The sequence below is a fragment of the Pantherophis guttatus genome, chromosome 8 (assembly GCF_059756535.1).
Source record: "Pantherophis guttatus breed Tessera chromosome 8, ASM5975653v1, whole genome shotgun sequence".
Taxonomy (NCBI): domain Eukaryota; kingdom Metazoa; phylum Chordata; class Lepidosauria; order Squamata; family Colubridae; genus Pantherophis; species Pantherophis guttatus.
Genome location: NC_142070.1, coordinates 66,439,851 through 66,455,350, shown reverse-complemented (window position 1 = coordinate 66,455,350; position 15,500 = coordinate 66,439,851). Strand labels below are relative to the sequence as shown.

The following is a 15,500-nucleotide window of genomic DNA, read 5'->3' as shown; positions in this document are numbered from 1 at the left end:
AGTGACAAAATTAATGGACCAGTGAAGTGCAGTGGACATAGTATACTTGGATTTCAGTAAGGCATTTGACAAAGTAGACCACAACCTACTTCTTGGTAAGCTTAAAACAAATGAGGTATAGACAGCATCAACACCAGATGGAATTGTAACTGGCTGACAAATCACACTCAACATATAGTCCTCAATGGAACTACATCTACACGGAGGGAAGTGAGCAGTGGGGTACCCCAAGGTTCTGTCTTAGGTTCAAAACTCTTCAATATCTTCATAAACAATTTAGATGAGGGAATAAAAAAGAGAGCTCATCAAATTTGCAGATGACACTAAACTGGCAGGGATAGCCAACACTCCAGAAGATAGGCTTAAGATCCAGATGGATCTCAACAGATTTGAACATTGGGCCTTATCCAATAAAATGAAATTCAATATAGAGAAAAGTACATTTAGATAAGAAAAATCAAATGTCCCATTACAGATTATGTCAAACCTGCTCAATAGCAATAGTTGTGAGAGGGATCTTGATGTCCAAGTGAACAATCATTTAAATGTGAGCCAGCAGTGTGTGGTATCTGCAAAAAAAAAAAAGGCAATGCAATTCTAGGTTACCTTAATAGAGGGATAGAATCAAGATCAGATGAAGTATTAGCATCACTTTGTAAATCCTTAGTAAGATCATACTTAGAAAACTGCATCTAGTTCTGGTCACAATATTATAAAACAGATGTTGAGACTCTGGAAAGAGTGCAGAGAAGAACAACAAAGGTAAGTGTGCTGGAGGCTAAAACATATGCAGTAGGGTGGCAGGAATTGGGTTTGTCCAGTTTAGTGAAAAGAAGGACTAACGGTGACATGATAGCAGTGTTCCAATATTTGAGAGGCTGCCACAAAGAAGAGTGGATCATCCTATTCTCCAAAGCACTTGAAGGCAGAACAAGAAACAATGGATGGAAACTAATTGAGGGGAGAAACAACCTAGAACTAAGGAGAAATTTCCTAATAATGAGAACAATTAACCAGTGGACAATTTGCCTTCAGGAATTGTGGGTGCTCCATTACAGAAGGCTTTCAAGAAGAGACTGGAAAGCCATTTGTCTGAAATGGTATAGGGTCTCCTGCTTGAGCAGGGGGTTGGACTAGAAGATCTCCAAAGTCTTCTTCCAACTCTGTTATTCTGTTACATCTGTAGGCAGATGTAAACATTGGGTGGGGGTTGCCCAAGGACATCCATTTTTAAGGTACCAGCTAGGATTTGAACCCATTTCCCATGCCAAAGGCAGCATTTTCTTACACTATCCACTATACTATATTTGAATGAAAATATAGAGAAGAATTGTAGGTATATTAAGATCTATAGTATACATGATGTTTATTTTTTCTCCATTAAGTATCTTCATTTTAAAATACATTCATAGCAAATACCCTGTTTCCCCCAAAATAAGACATCCCCTGATAATAAGCCCAATTAGGCTTTTGAGTGCATGGCATTAAGGCCAAGCACTTATTTCAGGGTTCAAAAAAATATAAGTCAGGGTCTTATTTTCGGAAAAACACGGTAGAAACATTTAATCAGACCAAAATGAGCTTTTTAAACCACTTCACCCAATCTCACTTCTGTAGCCAAAATCCAAGACTAGAATATTTATTCTATTTTTCTTGCTTTGTTTGCATCATATATATTTCTGTAATTTTTATACATGAATGTATACAACATGTACCTTTTACTACTATAAGGCTTACTTTATATAATAACTTTCTTAATATTAGGAACAGTTACAGTATTTGGTTTCTGAAAATTCCATGTTACAGTAATATCTTCCAAGTACTTCATTTTGCAACCAAAACACCATAATCTACAGTAATTATATGTAAAGGGTAACCCTTAGTCTTGGCTCTATCACTATTTTAACCTTAATTTTATTTTTGCAGCTCAAACACAAAATTTTAATATGGATTCAAGGGCTCTAATGTTTAAATCACCCAAAAAAAGTAAGAAAGGAACCGAACATTCTTGGATCAAATCTCTGTGAAACTTATTCCTTAGTTTCTACTGACAGTGGCATAGTAACTTGTACTTCAACTGTTCTGTTTTTGGCACTCTAGGGAATTAAGGTCCCTGTGTACATATCCGTGTGTGTGTGTGTGTGTGTGTGTGTGTGTGTGTGTGTGTGTGTGTGTAGACACACACATACAGATGGTTGCTGTTATAAAGGGCATCTCTTCAGGATCCAGCTGTGTGGCAAACAAGTTTAGTTTAATATTAATATTGTTATTGTTATCATCAGCCAAATATCAGATATTCAGGATTCCTATGTGGCTGGTTTTGTTTTCAGGGGAAAAAAAATCTCTCACCCATCTTGGCTGGTCACTTGATGGTCTGTGTATGAAATAAACTTATATATTTTGTTATTATTGCTGCTCTTGCAGGTAAGTTTATTTTGAACAACAAGGCATACTGGAGTTCTGCTGTTCTAACAGTTCTACTGTTTCCTATGTTTCTGGTCTTGCTTTCTGTTTTTTTAAAAGTAACAAAGTTGGAAGGGACCTTGGAGGTCATCTAGTCCAACCCCCTGCTCACACAGGAGACCTGTACTAGGGATTCGAACCGCCGAACCACCAACCTTTCTGATCGACAAGCTCAGTGTCTTAGCCACTTGAGCCACCTAGTCAGGCTGATTACTGGTTCATCCAGTACACTCAGGAATGCTGGCTGTTGTTTGATTCTATCTGTATCTAGGATTGTTAACCACCACTGAGCCTTAACAGAATGTGATTTTACTTTAGACTAGTCCTTGGTTGTCTTCCTACTTCCAGGACCATAAAATTTTATACAAGTTCTCTAAGCAATGAACACATACTTTAATAATGTATCCGTTTGTGGTGCACTGTGTTTACCTTTTCTCTGAGAGTTCAAGGTAGTTCACATTGGAGAATCTCTCACAACAAAAAAATCCAGGAGACAAGCTGAGAATTGCCATTTGAACTCAGTGGTCAAGTGTTAACTGAACTAACATCTCAATTAAGTAAACTATATTATGTTTTTTTTGGATAGATCTATTTTATGCATAATGCTATAATAATTTCAGAACTAAATTCACAGATCAGTTTAGAGACAATGGATAAAAACCAAATCAGCCAGAAAAGATACTCTGGTCAGCCTAGCTTTAGACTATTTCCAAGTACTGCAAAAGCAAGCAGTCTCGTGCGTAGCATATTGTCTACAAGGAGATTACAGTTTTATTGCTGGAAGCCGTTTCCTTTTGGCATACAGTCAATTTACATGCTCCATTCAAGATGTTAATTTCTCATGTCTAAGGAAGAGCAATCTCGCCGCTTATCTTTTCTGCAATTCAGATATTGAGGAAACTACCATTATATCTACTGGTGACATAATAGGCACATATACTAAACAGCAAATAAATACGATGGTGTGGATTTTAGTACAAGCAAGGCAGAGTTTTTCTGTATAGCCACCTGGACTGGATGTTGAAATGTGTAGCAACTGAAGGAGCAGAAGAAAGAAACAAGTTCAGCAGTCAAGATAATGCCACTGCTTTTCATGATTTGGTCATAAAGCTTGAGACTAATAAGCAAGAGGGGCATTTAATTACCAGGATCCTAAAAGCTTGTTAGTGGGCAGTATTAGGGATGTCTCTGAATAGGGTCTCTGAGCAAAATAACCCACTGAGGACAGGATATGTTAGATCAAGAAAGGAATTCACGTAAGGTTTACCATGACCATTGTTGAGTGTGGTAGTGGATGGAAAACAAGCCAGAGAATGAGGTCCCACGGTGGTGTATCTTTTAGTTATTCCTAAAAAAATAATCTATTCCTAAGAATATAATTTCTGTATCTCTGAATAAAGAATCTGAAAATCATCTGCTGCTTTATGAGACATACTAATACTGCTTGCCTCTGCATTTTAATAGGAAATATCTGGCAAGTGGGATATGTTGTATCTCTTTACCTTTTTAGAGGTGTAGATTTGATAATGTTCAATAAGGATTTCTTACTGGAGTGATAAGCTCAAATGAGGCAATATCCCCTCATGCACATGGCACCATTCTCAGTGTTTCTAAGCCATATCCTTCATGAATCATGATACCTAGGTACTCCTACAAAATTCAAGCCCAAAAGGCACCAATTAGGTTACTGTGATGCTTCTATGTCTCAGAATCTATCAGAAAGCACATCTTCCTTATCTCACAATTGGAAAACAGCCATTGCACGTTATTTCATATTAGTTCAAAAGGCTAACACACAAAAGAAACATAGGCTTGGAAGAGAAGTTAAAAGCAACACAAGATGTGTATGTGGGGGAGGGGGAAAGTTGTTGGTCATGTCATAATAAAGGAAGAGAAACAAAAGGGTAATGCTACAGTTAGACTATAGTATGATAGTAAGAAGTGACAAGGACAAAGTATAGCTCCTGAACTCTGAACTTTGCTTTAGTCTTGTCCCCAAAGAAGAAATGGATTCAAAGATACCTAGCAGAGCAATTGTCAAAAAGTGGGTATAGCGGCCGAAAGTAAATGAAGAAGTATTTAGAGGACACCTGACTACCACGAAAAAGATGTCCTGTCACACCTTAAACCTTAAAAAAGCAAGATAGGAAGAAAATGGACTCATCTGAGCTCTGCTTCTGGAAAAGGCTCCTGCATATCCCTTGGAGAGCAAAGAAGACTAACAAGCAAGTACTAGAGTAATTGTACTCTATCTGGAAGATCTGGAAGATTTTGCCTTCCAGATATGTCACTGGAAGGCAAAATCACAAAAATGTGTCTCATTTACTTTGGCCGCGTCATGTGGAGGAATTCGCTGGAGAAAGCAATTAGCAAGAGTTAGCAGTAAAAGGAAACCAGCCCATCAAAGAACACGGAGGCTAGACACTAACAAAGCTGACACCAGCCAGAGCATAGAAAAACTCAAAGAAGCAGTTTCTAAGGAGATTCTCAGTCATCCAGGTCATGGTTGTCCCAAAGGTGCTTTTTTTCATGAGCCAACTGGACTTTCTGGTTTTTCTTTGAAGAAGTTTCGCTCCTCATCCAAGAAGCTTCTTCAGCTCTGACTGGATGGTGGGGAATGGAAGGATTTATACTCCTTGCAGATAGCTGGTCATTTGCATTCTTGTAGCAGGTCATTAAAGTCACCTGGAGATTTATCTCAAAGAAGCAGGTAGACACCCCTTGCCCATAGAATTACTAAGAGTCAGAGACGACTGAATGGGTAGCAATCATCATCATGATCATCATGATTATCATCATCAACAACAACCACAACAACAACAACATTTTTTTTATTTAGATTTTTAAAAAAGTATTGCCTTGATTGGAATTTCTTTTTCTTTTCTCTCCTGGGAGAGAAAAGAGTTTCACTTATACTTTCTTCTTTGGGAAAAAAAATTCAAAACAAATTCTTTTATCAACTTGAAAGAGAAGCAGTAGAAGGGAAAAATGAGAATTTTTCTTCATGGCACTAATTTATTTATTTATTATTTATTTATTATTCGAATTTCTATACCGTCCTTCTCCTTTCGGACTCAGGGCGGTGAACAGCCAAGATAAAAAACATTTATACATAAGTACGATTAAAAATAGATTTAAAATAATTAAATTTGGCCCATAGTTTAAAATTTATCAATTTAAAATGCTGTTGGAAAAGGCAGAGCTGCCCTTTCCTCTGATATCCAAATAACTAGAAACGGAGTCTCACTACCATGTGAACTCAAACCTTATTCAGTCATACTTGTCATATAAGTTCTGTTTACAAGGAGATGAAGGAAGAATAAGCTTGTTTTCTCTTCCATTTTCATTGTTGGCATTTTTATCATGTGGATAAGCAACTGATTGTCAGGGTTCCAAGTAACACCCCCAAAGAAAGAAAACTCTAAGGCTTGAGTTTCCTCAAAGCTACATTTTATTAGAATTGTCATATTGGCACATCTGGGAAAACCCAAATTTGAAAATTTCTAGGTTTTTCCCCACTCAAGGAAAAGTTCAAGTCCCTGCCCAAACCCACAAGTCCATCACATGGTCCAATCAAGCATCGTCCCAACTGGTGATGCCTCCCAGTTCCAGCCTTCCAGGTGCAGGGCAAGTTGGCCTTGACTTCTTGAGAAAGGAATGTTATTATGACTATATATCACCATGCTCCATACAATCCCCCCTCCCAGTTTCCCACAGTAGTAAACGTGGCAGGTCTGAAGGCCTAATATAAAAGATGGCTTCCAGGCCTGGCACTGATTAACAGAGAACCTCCTTTGCTGAGCTTAGCTATTTTACATTAAAATAAATAATTCTACAAATAAATGAAAGTATTTACATTTCATTAGGTGCTGTTCTGGTTTTTTTATATTTATCATATCTTTTGGAATTATGCTTATTTTTAATTTTTTTTTTTGTTAATAATCAATTTGATATGCATGATACATTCATTCCAAATGGGCCGAATATAACATATATATAAATAAAAAAAAGATACAATTTCTATATCTACAGAGGAATTATTGAGTCTGTCATCTGCACTTCTGTAACTGCCTGGTTCAGTTCTGCAACCGAACAAGACAGACACAGACTTCAGAGGATAATTAGAACTGCAGAAAAAACAATTGCTACCAACCTGCCTTCCATTGAGGTCCTGTATACTGCACGAGTCAAAAAGAGGGTTGTGAAAATATCTACAGACCCCTTGCATCCTGGACATAAACTGTTTCAACTCCTACCGTCAAAACAATGCTATAGAGCACTGCACACCAGAACAACTAGAAACAAGAATAGTTTTTTCCCGAACGCCATCACTCTGCTAAACAAATAATTCCCTCAACACTGCCAAACTATTCACATTAGGCTGCATTTCTATTACTATTAGTCTTCTCATCATTCCTATCATCCATCTCATCTCACTTATGACTGCATGACTGTAACTTTGTTGCTTGTATCCTTACGATTTATATTGATATTAGCTGTTTCCTAGTATGATTTGATTGCTTATTTGTACCCTATGACTATCACTAACTGTTGTACCTTATGATTCTTGACGAATGTATCTTGTCTTTTTATGTACACTGAGAGCATATGCACCAAAGACAAATTCCTTGTGTGTCCAATCACACTTGGACAATAAAGAATTCTATTCTATTATATATTGTTTAAGTTTTCTTGTGTATTCAATTTTATAGCATCTTTCTATATGTCTTGTGGAAAATGTTAATGTCCTAGAGTAAGATCAAGCAAAGCCTTCTTTACATTATGATTATTGTAATTTCCCTACTTTTAATTTCTCTTTGTGTTTTCTAATAATCATATATGTTGAATGGTCATACATACATGATGTAGGAAAAGATACTGTTGAGTTTTAAAGGCTGTCTCAAATATGTTTATGTTACTCCATCAACAATTGACAATTACATAGGGCAATATTTCAGTGGACAAAGGGCTGTGGTAACAATGGGTGACACTACTAACTGATTTTATAAAATGAGAAGAGCAGGCAGCAGTGCATCAGAAACTCATGTAACATCTGGGCAGACAGTTGACCATCACAGGGCAAAAGATAATGCATTTGCTCCTGAAATCCTGAATTGGCCAGAAAGATGTCAAAACGCAGAGATAGTACATATGCCAGCCGAGGGATGTTTCGCAAAGGTGGTGGCAGAAGGAACAAAAGGTGCAAATCTGGAGCAGACATGCCAATAAAAAAGAAGAGAGGTAAATGTTAAGTTTCATAGGTGGATGATTGTAAATAATTTGATTAGAAACCTATGTCATATTAATAAAGACTGAAAGTTTTAAGCTTCAATATTTTAAATCAGCTCTTGTTTTTGTTTCGGACAGGATATGTACGTGTCTGTGCGACATACTTTTACTGGAAAGGAAGGAGATAATTTTCAGTGATTATCTTTCCACTGCTTTCAAATACCATCTATGTGGCCAATGAATCATCACCAGGATTCTGTGATGTAGAAAATCCATCAAATAAGGCATCAGTGAGCTGTGGAAGACTGCAAAATTCAGGATTTCTCCTACCCTAGGAGCAATGCAAGCCCTGCTTGTCTGTCAATAAAGTCATAAAAAAAGCATTTCTGTTTGGTGTCACTCTAAATGCCTGTTATCATGCTTCTCTCTTCTCTTAAATAACATTAAAAACAAAATGATCAAGTAAAGAAACAAATGCCATAATGTCATGAGAAACATCATTTCTCATTCCCAACAAATTGCTGTAAAACAAGAAAAAGTATAAAAATGTAACTAACATATTGCGTTGTTCAGTCTAGGGGTTTGAACACTTTCATTCACTTGTAATAATATTTTAAAGAGTTGCAGAGAATTTAGCTTTGATACACTTTGCAGATAGAAAAGACAGAATGGGAAATGAACATCATTCTTGGCAAACCAAATTCAAAATATTTTCCCCACCAGTGTGAAGATGCTAACAGTTGTGCCTTTTTCACAATATATGTCCTTCCAAAAGAATATTTTGGGACAAAAGCATTCTCCAAAAATTCTCCCAATTTCATTGTTATCCACATCTCCTTCTCCACATTTCACACTTGCTCAGTTTTGGTCATCAAGATACCAATATATATATATATATATATATTGAGACACTTTGTAGAGTGCAGAGAACAAGGATGATTATGGGACTGAATGCTAAAACATATGAACTCCATAGGAACTGAATATGTTCTAGTCTAACAAAGCAAAGGACTAGGAGTGATATGATAGCAATCTTCTAATATTTGAGGGGCTGTCACAGATGGGGGTCGCCCTATTATCTGAAGTGCCTGAGGGCAGGACAAAAAGTAACAGATGGAAGCTTATAATGGTTGCTGGAATTGGGTATGTCTAAATTAATGAACTATGCGACGCGGTGACTCAGTGGCTAAGACACTGAGCTTGTCAATCAAAAGGTCGGCAGTTCAGCGGTTAGAATCCCTAGTGCTGGGTAACGGGGTGAGCTCCTGTTACTTGTCCCAGCTTCTGCCAACCTAGCAGTTCGAAAGCAAGTAAAAAATGCAAGTAGAAAAATAAGGACCATCAAAGGTAAGAGCGTTCCATGCGCCTTTGACATTTAGTCATGCCAGCCACATGACCACAGAGACATCTTCGGACAGCGCTGGTTCTTCGGCTTTGAAACTGAGATAAGCACTGCCCCCTAGACTCAGGGACGACTAGCACATATGTGCGAGGGGAACCTTTACCTTTACTTAGTTTAATGAAAAGAAGGACTAGGGGTGACATGATGTCAGTGTTCCAATATCAAAAGGGTTGCCACAAAGAAGAGGGAGTCAATCTATTCTCCAAAGCAGATGAAGGTAGGACAAGAAGCAATGGTTGGAAATGAATCAAGGAGAGAAGCTAGAACTAAGGAGGAGTTTCCTGAGTTAACACAATTAATCAGTGGAACAACTTGCTTCCAGAAGTTGTGAATGTTCCAACACTGGAAGTTTTTAAAAAGTGATTGGACAACATTTGTATAAGTTTTCCTGCCAGAGCAGGGGGTTAGACTAGATCAGGGGTCTCCAACCTTGGCAACTTTAAGACTTGTGGACTTCAACTCTCAGAGTTGAACTCTCAGAGTTCCTCAGCCAGCTTTGCTGAGAGTTGAAGTCCACAAGTCTTAAAGTTGCCAAGGTTGGAGACCCCTACACTAATGACCTCCAAGTTTCCTTCCAACTCTGTAAAGAGAGTTCCAATCTAAAATTAAGGAGAAATTTTCTGACAGTGAGAACAATGAAACACTGGAATGGCTAGCCTCCAGTTCCGGGTGCTCCATCCTTGGAAGTTTTTAAGAAGAGACTGGGCAACCATTTGTCTGGAATGACGTAGGGTTTCCTGCTTGAGCAGGGACTTGGAGTAGAAGATCTCCAAGGTCCTTCCAACTCATTATTGTGTATTCTAGCTATACAAATATGCATTATGGGGAAAAAAAGCTTGGCTGTCCTGATCACTAGCCAAGATGAGGCTATTACCTCAGATATCAGCTATTATATATTATGGGAGGAGATGCCATGTTACCTGCCCTGTGCTAATATACCACCCTGTTCTTTTGAAATGCAGTAGTGGACATTGTCCCATTACCAGTCTAAAGATAAACTTGTCAGTGTCGTGGCTTCTACATATTAAATAAATAGCGGGCCGTCTTATTATTTTCAATAGGAATTAAAAACTATATCGTATTCATAGTAAAAGATCCATATTCATATTTAACTCTTCTCTATCTTTTTACATTTTCATTAATTTAGTTGAACAGCCACATGTGTAAGTAATGGAATAATTTTATAGTACTAGCCAAAATTGTAGAAACCTTTTGGGGAAAGTGTATTTTCTAAAACTAGCTAATAACACCACTTTTTTTTGGAGTAGTACCATAAAATTATATATCAATGGAAAGATAATTTAATCTAATGTAAGGTGACCAGACATCCCGCTTTTGGCGGGACAGTCCCGATTTTTAGCAATTTGTCCCGCATCCTGCGGCGTTTTAAAAAAGTCCCGATTTTTCATTCTGCCTCCTGAGTCCCAGCTGATGGCTAGAGGAAAAAAAACTGTTTAAACTCTTGCCGCGGGGCTTCAAAGGGCCGACCTACAGCTGATCAGTGTTAAAAGCAAACAAATGAGTAGACCCATGCCTGCAAAAATAGAAAAAACAGCCCCCTACAGCTTCCGCATAGGTTAATTGGCTGCAAAGAGTTCCTGGAGCAGATTTTTTTCCCCCTAGCTATACTGAAAAAGCGAAAGCGAAAGTAAAGCTGCAACGTGACAAAATGAGGCAGAGAGAGATTTCTTTTTCTTTTTCTTCACCAAAAAAGGTAAGTGCAAAACTGCAAACAATGGGAAATTTAGGGCAAAAGAGGAGAGTTCAAGATTTTAAAACACAAAAGAAAAAAAGCTCTATTTAACTAGGGAATTGTAATAATTGAGATACTATTAATAATTGTATATTGTGTTGAAAGCAGAAATGGTTAAGTTGTGGTTGGAGGAATATATGGGGGAAATTATTTGGTTTATTATTATTGGTAAATATAATTAATTGATTTGTAAGAAATTGGATTGCATGGAAATAATTGGAATATTCATGTTCATATTGATTAATATACAAAAAAGATAGTTATATAACTAATTGATTTATATTAAAATGTTGAATTTGTATTAAACAACTGTATTACATAATTACATAATTAACCAATGTGAGGATGGATATAAAAATAGATGACAATGGGAAGGGGTATAATATAGAATAGAAGGGAAAAATTGAATTTGATTAAGATTAGAGATGAGGATGAAGGGTAATATTGGTTTTTTACAAAAATAGATGAGGAATAAATATGGCAAAAAGGAAATATAGAAATTGTAAATGACTAAACACTGTTTAAATTTGTGAACCAGCCAAATATTCTGTTCAAAGAAAATACATTGTATGTTTGTATGTGTGTTTCTAATTATTGCTATTTATTTATATTTGTTCTCTTTTATTCTTTAAAGTTTAACAATTCATTCTTTATCTTAATATCTTTATATTTGCTTGGGGTTGGCTTTCTTCCCTTTCATCTTTTTTATTGTACAGCAATCTTTCTCCTCAAACCTACCACCTCTCTCTTTTCTTTCCTTCTTACTTTCTCTTCCCCCCACCCTCTTTTTCTCCTCCCTACTTCCTCTTCCTTTCTCCTTCTCCTCCTCTCTTCCTCCCTCTCTTACCCTCACTCCTACTCTAATTTCCCTTCCTTTATCCCTCTCTATTGCTGTATCCTTTAATGCATATGGACTACTCAGAGGGCTGAAAAAGTTATTTTTGACTGGTCCTCGCATTTTTGACCAGTCTTCAAACTTACGACTGTCTTCACATTTTACGTTTTTTTCCCTATCTTATCACCATGGTGAAGAGAAGCAGTTGTGAAATGAGTGACATGGTTGTTAAGAATGCTGCACGGGCATAAATGTGAGGATGGTCATAAGTGTGAGGACCAGTCAAAAGTGCGAGGACCTGTCAGAAATTACTTTTTTCAGCCCTCTGAGTAGTCCCTATACACATAGCCATGGCCACCCGGTCACATGACCTCCAAGCCATGCCCACCAGTCACATGACCTCCAAGCCACGCCCACAAAATAAGCCACGCCCAAAATGGTGTCCCTCTTTACCAATGTTAAAATCTGGTCACCTTAATCTAATGCAATAACTTTTATGAAGGATTTGCTATTAGAATAGCAGTTACAGTATAAAGAAGAAAAGTGAAACACATAGAAAAAACGAGATATACAAAAATTATCACCATGTCAGTTAATACTTAGTTGGGTAACCTTTAGCATGAATTACGGCCTTACAACATCTTCCGGTGGAGTGAACCAAGTCTTTTAGTTCTGCAGCTGTTAGAATGTGAAACCAAGATTGAATGATTGCTTTTATTAACTGGGTTTTATTGCTGGGTCGCTTCTGACTAACAAGTTTCTTTTGTCGGCTCCATAGATTTTCAATTGGGTTAATTGTCTATTCCCAGGCCATTCCAGCAGTGGAATATGATTATCTTGAAACTCCAAAAAAAAGTGGTGTTATTAGCCATCAAACCTCAAAAATACACTTTTCCCAAAAGGTTTCCACAATTTTGGCCACTACTGTATGTTCCTTGAGAAATAGACATTTTAATGCAAACTATGATGTAAATGTTCAAATATACAAGTACAAACCCCATGATTTATATCTCCAGGCTTATCTCTGTAAAACAGGAGCAGACTATTTTGCTCACATATGCAACAGTTAACTGAGTTCCATCATAATGGAAGCATGACATCATTGGCCCTTGTTACACACTGAAGCTGAGCTATTAAATGATGGGAGAGGCCACTGCAACTCACAAAATCTGAAAGGCTCATCTAAGACAGGTGGTGCTCCAGCTGCTAAGAGCTTGTAAAAACAACAGGACCATCAGAAATGGTCAGCTTCAGACGCAGCAGGAGTTGGAGCCTAACCCGCATCCATCGCAGGCGTCGACGCAGGAAGGGGCGTGGGGGCAAATCTGGAAGGAGGCGTGGAAGACGACGTGGCAGAAGGAGAGGTATGCGGTCAAGGCATTAAACCTTACAACTACATTACAGCTCGATGTGTTACATCACATCACTAATGTTGGTTTTGACTTTTCCAGGACGTAAATCATCCGGGCGCAGAAGAGGGAGGAGAAGGAGGAAGCACTAAGATTTCTCTCCTCATCGCGGCCTTCACGGTGCTTCAGTTTCTGCCAAAGGGAAAAAAATCAAGCCTCTTTCTTTCACTGAAACACGCTGCAAAAGAATTTCCAAGGACCAGATAGCCTGAAACAATTTGGAACATACCACCTGTCAATAAAGGCTAACATTTCATTTTTGAGTCTTTTATCTTTTATGAGGAGTAGAAACACAAGAAATAAAAATAGTAAACTAACAGGCATTTCTTATTTCTAGTAGAGCACTTAAAACCAGAGAATTGAAGGAATATCTTTGTCTAGAGGTTTTATAACAAAACGGGTGAAATCCAGCAGGTTCTGACAGGTTCTGGAGATTTTAGTGGTAGTGGAAATTTTGAGTAGTTCAGAGAACTGGCAAATACCACCTTTGGCTGGCCCCAGAGTGGGGTGGGAATGGAGATTTTGCAGTATCCTACCCTTGGAGTGGGGTGGAAATGGAGATGTTGCAGTCCACCCCATCTTTCCCCTGCCATGCCCACCAAGCCACACCACGCCCACCAAGCCACACCCACACAGAACCGATAGTAAAAAAAATTGAATTTCACCACTGCATCAAAAGGACAATACCGTGTATTATTCTGTAAGGTTTTCGAGTGCAGCTCAGAATCTGATAAATCCAATGAAACTCTGAACACGAGGCAACTGATAATCAGTTTTATTTCTGATCAGAAGGCAAAACTGGGCGACCTTTTATCTCCCACCTTAAACAGAGCAGGCAGAGAGAAAAAGAAAAAGCCGAAGCCGAAGCTGCGTGCAAAAACTTTTTTTTGAACTTCTTGTAGTTCACACAGATTGCACAGATCGTCATAGTGTTAGAAACATAATTTCATATCCATTAGTTCATGCAAACCTCATTTTCTCAGCACTCTGAAAACAAAGGACCTCAGAAGAGTGAAAAGAATACATTTTCTGGCATATAGCCCAGAGCTTTGTTAGGGGGCACTATTTCACATTAGTTACAACAGGCAGAATTCACATTTTGCATTTCACAAGTTAACTTAGCTATAGGCTACTTGGCAGCCTGGAGGCTGTATCTATACAGATAGAGCATTAGGTCATAATGGAGGCTTTATCTATGCAGATAGGGCATTAGGTCAGCAGCAAGCAATATCTAAAGTTGAGTTAGGTACACTCTGTACGTGCTCTAATCCTTTCAATTCAATATATACTGCCTTCTTCAATTGTTGTAACTTTCCATGTGAGGCAGTGGTGAGTAGCCTTGTCTTCCCCAAAGTATTCTATTATGTTAGTTTAGAGACAAATTTTAAATATATACTATGTCTGCTTAATGTAGATACCTTCACATACACAGTTGCAGAGCACTGTCCCACTGACCTGGCATTTTTAGAACAATTCAGAAGGAGAAACAGCACTGGCACCCCCTAAACTTTGGTGATCTGGTCCAATACCTACTTGGTCTTGGCCTATAGCTGGGGAAATACATAATTAACATGATCCCAAATCTTGTCCTATGAACTCATTGATTTCGTGCAAAGTCCTCTAGAAGGCGGAGAGTTGGGCTCAACATGTGGATGTCCATCTAACTTTTTGACAGCAGGGCTGTTTAATATTGTCTATCCAAAGAAGTAGAGAGTTTGGAAGCACTAGAGTCATCAGTTGAGGTTCAATCAATCAGCCTCTCTTGCTTTGGAGTTCTTTAGCTGGCTTGTCACTTAGGATGTCAGATCTGGAAGCCATATTTTGCCTTGGAGCTTCAGGCCTGCCACATTTACTACTGTGGGAACCTGGGAGGGGGGACTGTATGGAGCCAGGGTGATATGTAGCCATAATAACATTCTTTCTCAGGGAGTCAAGGACATCTTGCCCTACACCTGGAGGGTTGGACCTGGGAGGCATCTCCAGTTGGGATGGTGTTTTGATTGGGCCATTTGATGGATATGTGAGTGCTGGGCAGGGACTTGAGCTTTCCTTTGGATGGGGAAAACCTGGAAGCTTTCAGATTTGGGTTTTCCCAGATGTGCCAATATGACATCTATATAAATAAAAATGTAAATGTCCGTTTGTACATAACCGCACATCTCCAAAAGTTCTTCACCGATTGCTTTCAAATTTTGACACAACGTTGCATTCAACTACGGGTGTGTTTTTATATATCTATATTATATACATGTCACACCTGTGACAGGTAAAAACATTGGAAAAGACATTGACAAACATTGAAAAACATTGAAAAACAGCACTATCTGCTGGACATAAAACCAACATGGCAGCCTCCCAGCCCTGATTACGCTCAACAGATTTCTTACATTTAGACTCTCCATATTGCTT

The 15,500-nt window shown here is 38.2% G+C and overlaps 2 long non-coding RNA genes across 2 annotated transcripts; both read left to right on the top strand.

Moving 5' to 3' along the window:
• Nucleotides 1-7,633: 7,633 nt before the first annotated feature.
• On the top strand, nt 7,634-8,075 carry LOC117662124 (uncharacterized). Its single transcript, XR_004590286.3, has 2 exons — nt 7,634-7,704; nt 7,831-8,075. It is a non-coding gene; the product is annotated as an uncharacterized LOC117662124 (long non-coding RNA).
• A 4,907-nt stretch (nt 8,076-12,982) lies between these two features.
• On the top strand, nt 12,983-13,347 carry LOC117662126 (uncharacterized). The gene is made up of 2 exons (XR_004590287.2): nt 12,983-13,046; nt 13,134-13,347. It is a non-coding gene; the product is annotated as an uncharacterized LOC117662126 (long non-coding RNA).
• Nucleotides 13,348-15,500: the final 2,153 nt, after the last annotated feature.